Below are 10,121 nucleotides of genomic sequence, written 5' to 3' on the forward strand. Positions count from 1 at the left end.
CAAATTTTTCATACATTTCACACTTTTAATGACACAAATTTATAATCTAAACTTTTACAAATCAAATAACCAAATTCATTTATAAAGAAAGAAAGAATAGCACATTATTCAATTTTGAAATAATATGGAGTATGTAGTTTGTCTACTGTATATTTTTTTTCTATTACGATACTGACACAAAGGAGTCCAAACTAGCATAACAATTTTTGAAAGCTTATTTACACATTTTCTAACTTTTAACATAGCAGATTGAATCCTGAACTACTGAAGTTTAGCACTCAATGATCTTTCCATTCAATTTCATGCAAAAATAATGGATTTCTTTTTACTTACTACATCTAATATAAAATATAAAATTATAATATTATAATATAGATTTCTTACTTTTGATCACGGAAATATTCAATAAAATAAATTGAAAAATAATTATATTGAAAAATAAACGGAAATTATAAGTAAATTTCTTAAATGGACAAATGTCATGTATATCGGTTGAAAGAAATCGATTTTAAATTTTACATTGGACATTGACAAACATTGACATTTAAAAGAGTGGATATGTAAACATTCTCGTAGAAATTGAGAATTACATTGACACAAGTCGCTTTGATTAAAACAAGATAAATTTATTGATGAAATGCTAGGAATTTGCTTTTGTTATCAAAGCCTAAGGAGAATAGGCTTTGAGAAGTAAAAAAATTCAAAAGGAATAAGGTATTTTTTCCAGTTTTTAGTGAAAATATGTAATAATACAATAAATTTTTAAAAACTAATACAAACTCTATTAATATTGTATTCTTTATATTATGAAATTTTTTTTTAAACCGAAACTTTTGAGCAGTAGTGTATATTATATTTTTTTGATTTCCTATAATCAGATCTCGAAACGGAAGTTTGAGTATACACGCCCATGACGCGACGTCTCTAGTAATTTTGAAATTCGCAGATCGACTTTACAAACACGAAGCCATTCGATGCACATAATTACAGCGGCTGCAAACGAGCATTCGCTACCATTTGCAATTCATTTACGTGCGGCCGCGTTTCTTTTCTTTTCTCCCTTTACCTTTTTTCATTTCATTTCACGAACAGTAAACTCGTTCCGGATTAAATCACGCGGTTCTTATCGGCCGCGCGAGCCTCCATTCGTTTCCTTAGTTATCCTTATCGCGGCCTGTTTCCACGAGCTGCGCCGCGGTATATTTTATCAACAGCGTCGGTACTCACAATGATTTTGAATAATACGCGGCGGCCCCCGCCGCATTTGTTGAACGTCCGAAGAATTCCGCTCGTATTGTCCGTCGCCGGAAACATCGCAAGCTGTTTTTCCCGCGTTTGTCTTCATACGAGCGATCAGTGCCGTCCGCAGAAAATAAATATTCTTAATTGCGCGGAAATCTTGAAGCTTTTTAAAGCCCTCCGCGAATCTGCTGAATTCGATCTTGCTTTTCACCGACAAAACTAATGATTAATCGTTATAATTAAGTCATCAGTCAGTCGATGACGATTTTGTAAATTTTACATGATTAGAATACTTTGATATAGATATGTATCTTAAAGATGTTCCCTGTACTATTTTAGTTCTCTGAGGAAAAATCGATTTCTAATTGACCAAAGCATTCGTAGACCTTCTCTATATATGTCTATATATAATTATATATATTTTAGTATCACATGTCGAGATTACCTCATGCCTTTACGAATGAGAAAATAATCGCTTCTAATTAAATCGTTAATTAGTTGACTATAATTTTAGAAACTCCACTTTTGTTAGAGTTTTCTGATAGATATGATTATTGTATATATTTTAATGTGACACATGAATTAATTTCTCCACGCTTTTATAGAAATGAGAAAATCACCGGTCCTAATAAAATTAGCTCTTAAATCTATCGATCGGCTATAATTTTGGGAACTTTGCTTTCATCAATATTACCTAATAGTTATAACTATTGTATATTCAGCATGACACGTCGCGATTCCTCCATGCTTTTACGTGGATAAGAAAATTATCATGTCTAATTAAATCGTTCGTGAATCGACTGTAATGTCAGCATTTGCCATTAGCATTTTTTCTAATAGATATGATTTTGCAACATTTATGCATATAAGAGATCGCTTCTCAGATAAAAATATAAGGACATCATATTTTTTAGATATATAGAATGGCAGAGTTGTAAAGGTATAAAAGTACTATTAAGATTGGCAAAAACTGAACGCCAGATAAAATGAATGACTTATGAGTAATGTGACTGGACGCTAATGAATAATGCGAGGCACATGCCGACATTACCGCAAACCCTTTCTTCCTTCTTCACGCATTTTAGCCGAGACTGCGGTGTTAATCCTGTTAAGCTCACAATGCTCACTACAACTGGTATATCGCAGAAATAAAACAAGTCGCCTTCACTTCCCGATCCGATACGGACAATAGCGAATAATTTTTTTCAGATAGCAATTAAATTATACACTTAGATATCTAGATGTCAAATTACTTAAAAGTCGCAAATTATCTAATGTAAATTCACTAAAAATCCGATGTTTTCGTCAATTCTATATCAGTATCTTTTTTTACAATTACTCGCGGAAGTTTCTGACACTCTAACATTATACCTCAATTTTCATTGTTCTCTTCATGATTTATAATTAAATAAAAAATGATAAAATATTCTACACTGGAAAAAGAGTCTTGTATTAATTCTCCGTACTATTTTATGTCTTTTAAGGCGCAGTTGATATCACGTTTGCTCAAAACTCTACTCAAATTTTAATATGTAAAAATAAATAAAACAGTACGATTTCTTATAGTAATAAAAATTGCTGTTAAAGGTTTTCTGAATAAATCTATTACAATTCTAGTTGAGACAAATTCTAATTCTAATTGATATGATCAGAATATCTTTTCTGGTTCGTCCATTTTCAACCAGAAATTTTTTCCAGAAATTTTTTTTATATATATCCTTTAGTTTAAAAAACATAGATCTAAAATCAATATATCATAGTATTTATATATAATTTATATATAATTTATATATAATTTTATAATTTTTATTATATTAATTACAATATCTTTTAAGATCGTAATGTGAATGCACAACAAATCGGAAATAAAAGTCCTAACTGGTCAAGTTGGATCCTTAGTGCTTAAATAATTCTGTATAAAGTTATATACTACATGTTCTATCCTGCAAACTGCACGCCGAATTTAATTTGCAGTCTCGAAACGCAATCCTAATAGAATTAGAGCAGTAATATCTCAAATTAAATCGACAATTTAATAATTTATGCTAATCATAGACATCTTAGAAGATGTTATAATATGATGTTGAAGCATCAAATCTGTAAATAATTCATGCGACAAATATTATTAACATCAATATTATTAAATTGCTTGTCAATTTAATTGTAACATTACTGCTTTAGTTCTGGATTGCGTTTCAAGACTGAAAATTAAATTCGGCACGCAGTTGGAATTGGATAAATGATGATATGAATAAAAATTCACGGAATTATTGAAGCACTAAAAGATCTAGCGTGATCATTTAGAGTCTTTTCTCAACTTGTAAATTTTTATTGTGTTGGATTGGAATTGATAAATACCAACACGATATGAATTCAATACCATAAATTTAACATTATTTACGTTATGAAACTCATGTTCAATCAATGAATTTAAAATCATGATGTTAAATCCATATTATGTTGTTTTCTTGGTGTTTATATCTTCTCCAACAAAGTGAGAATTATATTTAACACCTTCATGGTATTAAATTCACATTCATATTTTGTAGAATGTTCAAGATAAATACAATTTCTTTTTAAATTATGGAACAGTTAATGCAAAATAATAATATGTATAAATACCATAAATATCTTTCATAAATTTAGTAAATTTATAAGGCAAAGGTGTTCTGGATATTCCACGAATAATAACAAAGGGTTAACATTTCTTTTCTAAAACTTTTCTATTCTAGCTTGCAGAACATTGAGGGGAGAGAGAGAGAGAGAGAGAGAGAGAGAGAGAGAGAAAGAGAGACAGAGAAAGAGAGGCTTGACTGCGTGAAATTTAATTTTCGTGCAGATCGTACGTCCCGGAGGGGATTTACGCTCGTGAGGCTTTGAACGGCGGCAGAACTCTTATCGCGGCGTGTTGCGTCTACGTGAATTACGCGGCGAGTCGCTTTACGTCGCCGGCGAGGAACGACCGAAGGCGAGGCAGAGACGGCACGCGAGCACCCACTGGCCACGGCGGGCGATAAGCGATTTATTGTTTTGTCATTCTACGCTCCAGATAACCTGGAATGCGAACTTCATTATTTTGCCATTGTCGTGCGCACGTCGCGCCGCGTCGATACGATGTACAAATCGCCGTGACTCCTCCGGCAATCCGCGCTAGTAATTCGCGACAACTTGTACACGCTAATCATCGACCTAATCTTCGGTATGCATCTCGCGAGTTCAGTATTAACCGATTATTTCAAATTGCGCGCATTTACGCTGATTATTCAGACAGGAATCTCTCGACGAGATAATTTCTCATCGGTGTGTTTTATCTATCAAACGTAACATCATCTAGAGTAATAGTAAGTGCAAAGATCACTTTCTTATAGTTTTTCCAAAGTTTGATAATAATAAACTACTCAATATGACCTAATTGTTATAATTTTTGCTAAATTCACAACACTAAAAACTAGAGGTCAGATTCAAAATAGAACAAATTTATAAACATTAATTGACAATATGTGATATTTTCAATATTCATATTTATTATGGGTGCAGTAAAGATTTAACTGTCCATGTAACTATACTTATAAACAGCAAGTAGATCATATTCCGCACAGTTACCTTACACTATCATGCACTGTTAAATCTATAGTGTCAAATTAACTTAATGTGAGTCGCCACTGCTCCTACTCAATCATATCGTTATTTTTTACTAAAACAATGGCTATAGATATTGACAGTGTCAAGTTAACATTATATAGTGTCAATTTAGGTTAAATTTGATACTGTGGATTTAATAGGGTGCTATTATTCTTGTTATTCGAGGCGAAGAGATAAAAGAAATATATTTTTTTCATAAAGTAATTAAATTGTTCAGAAAAATTCATACGTAAAAGTATGTAGGAAAATCTGTAAGAAATATTATATATTATTTTATTTCACCCTGGATCTGAAATCCTTTCATCACAGAGATACCTTTGTCGCAGTGCAACGCGTAGGCTGTTCTTTCGGATGTCTCCTAGTGATGGAGAAAATCAGGTAGAATAAACGGGGAGAGGAGGGGGGGGGGGTGAGAATTCCAACGAGCGAAAGTAAGTCAGTCAAGTCGTTTTTAGCTCGCGACACATTTCGCTCTCCACGACCCTATTAACAATTACGGGTCTGTCTGATAACTCAATTTCGAGAGCTAACTCGTGTAAAACAGATAGGGCGAAGTGGCGCGAGCGGCAACGATGAACGAGCGTGGACGACAATCGACGGGAACGGAAGCGGATACAAAGGGGGCTCCGGTGCGATGGCGGGGTGTCCCCGACGTCCCCGTCCCCCTGCCATCTCGCGATGGTCTTACGCTCACCAGCGAGTGCGAGGCGAGCCCGATAGCCCGATAGCCCGATAGCGCGATAGCGTTGCCGGCGCGCAGTGCCGGTTATTGGAAATAGCCCGGTCGATCTACCTCGCCGTGAAATACACACAAGTCTAGCGCGCGAGCCTACGTCATACCTTGGCGTGTGTACATTATTCATGGCTATCGTGAAAAGGGCGCCAGCCGTATTACGTATGCCGCGGGTTATTATGCCCTCTAAATGTTTAATGTGTTTGCCTTCCTTCGCCGACCACGGACGTGGCTTTATGTTTTAGTAAGTAAATTACTGTTTTTTTTTTATTAGTCCTCCACCACGTTTATGTTGGTTCAATCGATTCACACAGCTCTCTCTCTCGCTCTCTTTCTCGCTCTCCTCTCTCCCGTCCCCCCCCCTCCCCTCCCCCCCTGCCGCGTCCTTTCTCCCCTTTCTCTATTTAATACGTGTGTATGTGTGTCTACTACGTATTGTATGTATGTATGTGCGCGGGGCCGAGGTGAATTTTTGTACCGAGCGCTCGGCGAATATTTAATCGCCCTGTCTTATTCATTTTTAGTGCGTCGTACGCGCACCCTCCCCACCCCTCGTCACCCCTTTCGTACCGAAATAAGAGCGGCCGCGCACAATGGCGCGCAATGAATTTCAAAGTTCGGCCTTCCTTTCACAGGCCCCGGCCGCACAATGGCGGCAAGGAAATAGCGACGATTCGTAATTGTTTTGCAAGTGCCGCCTCGCCTGAGTCTCGCCGAGGAAAAATTTCCGTGACTCGCCCGTGAGATACGCTCTCGTAGTTATAACGATACAGCGCGCGGACCTCCCTTCTGCCCCCGCAAAGCGGGGGCTCGCGACGAGAGGGACGAAACGACAGAAGGGAGCGGGTAAAGTTTCTCGTCGACGCCGGAAGTTCGTTATTTACAAAATTAATATCCGGCAGCTTTTCCTAGGACCTCCGTTAGTCGAAAGGAGGAGAGGAAAGAGGGGGGGGGGTGGTGATGGTTCACGGAACGGAGGCGATCCGCGTGCGCGATAGGGTAGTGGGGGGGTCGTTAAAACCGCGATCGCAAAAACGCGCGATGCCGAAACGCGAAGCTGGGTGGAAAGTTTAGAATTTACTGCCCCGACATATTGGCTACGAAAGCACACGAAATTAAGGCTAGTAAAACACTCGCCTGACACGTGCCCCAACCCCCCCTTCGCGTGCCCCGCTGTCACCCCCCTTTCGCCTCCCTTCGTTGTATCTCGCGAGCGAAATGTTCGACGGTCTCGGGTGGAGACTGTCTTCTGCGGTGGAAAAATTTTCGTGAAATATTTCCGACGACAGACGCGGAAAAAGTCGCGGCCGTTTCTGCTAATTCGCCTGAAAGGGCGCCAAAAATGTTTGCCCAGATCTCGATACGCGCCGCGCTCGTCCGCGATGAAATAACGCGACACCGTATAAACGCGATTTAATTTTTCACGCGACCGTGTTCGCGGAATTTTATTTTTCGTCCATCGTTCCTCTTCCTCCTACCGGACAGAAAGGGCCGGGTAGAATGCACCCTTTATTCGCGACGTACGAATGAACCTTCCGTTCCGTACGGTCGACGAACGTCGATATTTTTGTTTGGATTTTAATATCGCGATATTTTCTATAGCAACGCCGGAAACGGACGGCGCATTTTTAACAATGAGTCGTGTTTTGCGTATAAATTTGATTTGCCGTACCGTTTGAAAGTGTCATCTCTCTTTCGATATATCGTCGGCATGGTACGATCTTCGCCGTCGTAACGCGCTTTGCAAATTTAATATTATCACTCGTCGTGCAAAAACTTTGGTCAATCTATTAATTTTATCGAGTTTTTTTTTTTAATTTGTTTTACTAGTTCTGTAAAATTCCGCAATTATTCTTACCGATTCAGCTGACTCTGCTACGACGATGTCGCTTAATATTACGACGTGTAAATAATAAATGCTGGAAATCGATTGGAATTATCAATAATTGTATTATCTACAAAACAAATTAATTATAAAGCGGTTCTGACTTTCCAACAAATGCTTTTGATTCTCGAACGCCGGAACAGAAACCGAGAGAATAACATACGTGTTAGTATAGAACCTATGGCGACATCTTTCAGCTGCAACGCGAGTTGCATTTCTGATTCTGACGTTATGTGGTAATGCAGGCGATCAAATTGTTGCAATCGATTCGCTATTTTCTCATCGATACGAAACACATACGAGAAAATGTCACATTCAGACGTACAAAACAGGCGATCGTTGATATATTGATAAAAGATAAGCATGAAATATATGATTATGGCTAAACAAATCGAAAAATAAATAAATAAAACGGGTAATATTGAAGGAGAAAATAAATAAAATATATTGGGCTTACCAAAACGATGAGTGAAAAAGAAGTGGGAGGTGCGAAAATGTGCGAGGAGACGTCTGCAACAATGGAAAAAGAACTTTGTAAATAAAAATGCGGGAAAGTTCGAGGGGATGTTTTTTCGAGCGAGTAATCAACAACTATCGATCGTCGAGATGGATACGATTTATTTACAAATATCACATATTACATTACAGCCATTACAGCATCGTCATACAAAAGGAAGGAAACAGTTGCTGTAAAAGAAAGATATTTTCGGAGCCTTGCAGCTTCTAAACGCTTTCTAAACTTGTTTTGTTTTCTTCTTTAATATATTACACCAATTTTTTACAAATGTGTTGATATTTATACTTTAAATAAACTATACACATATAAAAGTTATGTTTATAATATCCTATTTTTAATGAGCAACACATTTTTTATAATTAATTTACTGTATTTGTTAATCTTCATTATTATAATTTAAAAATATGTAATGAAAACAAAAATCTTTTTTTTCATATAACTACTTATTTAAGTATTCAAAATGGTTTATGTAAAGTTTTCATTGCGATACAAAGATGAGTTTTCTGTAAATAAACAAATAAATAAATCCTGTTTATTGATAGAATTAATTTCTGGATTGCAATGAAAGTGCATAAATTATTTTCGATACTTGAAGTACCTATATTCAAAAATGAAATTTTTGTCACCTATTATAATACATGTTTTATATTTCTATTAAAACAAAAATAGAAAAATATTCCTTATATTGAAATAATTTTTGATCAGGTTCTAAACCGTTGCAAAATTTTTTGTATTATTTTGAAATGCCAAAAAAAAAGATTTTACAATTTACAAAAAAAAAACGAAAGTACATAAAAATTTTGTTTAGCTAGATACAAATTTGAAAATAATTTTGTTTGAACCATTAAAATAATTATATTGAACATTCTAACTGTTAGAATTTTAAAATTTCTTGCAGCATTATTATAATTATTTTTATAATTCAATAAAATTATTTTCAAAATATTTAACTAAATTTTTTGATACTTGAGCAAAATCATTTTTTCTGTGTAGAATAATCAGTAATCTTTTATTATTTTGAAAATATGTGAAATACATCCCTAAAAATCTTAGAAGAAAGACTTGAAAAGTTTAAAAAATTAAACGCAACTTTGTCTTATAAGTTTGAAAATAAAAAAGTAGCAACATTCTTCACACAGAAATATTTATGTCCTTTCAAAAATTTGTACGTAAATTGTTTATAACAAACTGAAATTTACATTTCGTATCTGTGTTAAATAATGTGTGAAATATAATTGAAGTACTTTTAAATTACACGAATTTGTAAAAGAAATAAAACGATTTTCTCTCCTTTTCTCAATATAAAAAATTAAGCTATACGAGTCACGAAGGACTACGATATCTCGCATTAAAAAAATTAAAATTATTCTTTTAGCAAGATATTATCATACATCTTCGTGACTCGTGCAGTTAATTGTAAGCACATGTAGTTACCTGATCTATTCATCGTATCTAACAGAGCTTAATAATTTTCAAACATAGGTGATAATAATTTAATGGACATAGCTGACATAAACATGATTAATAATAATTTAAGGATACTAAGGACGTAAACACAACAAACATCAGCCGACCGTTCATTCTGAATATTCTAAGTTCAGATAGAAAATAATATTCGGTCCTTCGCACAGAATATTCACGAGAGCGAAACATTAAGATCGCTTTCGAGATCAAAACCAGCGGAACTGGTGTCTGGTTTTCCCAACACAAAGACTTCTTCGATATCTTGACAATACATGCTCTGCGAAAACAATGTAGCTGCGGCCCTGTGCTCCGGACTAGTAACCGATCCTCTCGGGAACGTCGCGTCGCGGCGCGACCTGCGTCGCGACGTGACGTTTCGTCGTCGCCTCTCACGCACACATACACACACACATATACACACTCACGCATTCCTTTACACCCACACCCGCAGACGCTCGCGCGCACGCGCGCGCATCGCGACGCAACCAACCACTTGTGGATCGCCTGGTCGCACCAACGTGCCGCGTCGACGGATCGCCGTGATTTTTTTTCGCTATCGGCGTCCGTCTAGATCAGCCGTCGCAATGACGACGACGACGACGACGACGACGACGATGACGTCGTACGCGTATCCGGAG

The 10,121-nt window shown here is 36.3% G+C and overlaps 1 protein-coding gene across 1 annotated transcript in view; it reads right to left on the minus strand.

The window, feature by feature from the left end:
• Positions 1 to 7,991, minus strand: part of LOC108686593 (protein bric-a-brac 2-like) — a 446,382-nt gene extending 438,391 nt beyond the window's left edge. Inside the window, exon 1 of the mRNA XM_018191970.1 lies at positions 7,960 to 7,991. The gene's annotated coding sequence lies outside the window, so the exon portion shown is untranslated. The remainder of the gene's footprint in view (positions 1 to 7,959) is intronic.
• Between the last annotated feature and the right edge of the window lie 2,130 nt (positions 7,992 to 10,121).

Source organism: Atta colombica, unplaced genomic scaffold (assembly GCF_001594045.1).
Source record: "Atta colombica isolate Treedump-2 unplaced genomic scaffold, Acol1.0 scaffold187, whole genome shotgun sequence".
Lineage (NCBI taxonomy): Eukaryota > Metazoa > Arthropoda > Insecta > Hymenoptera > Formicidae > Atta > Atta colombica.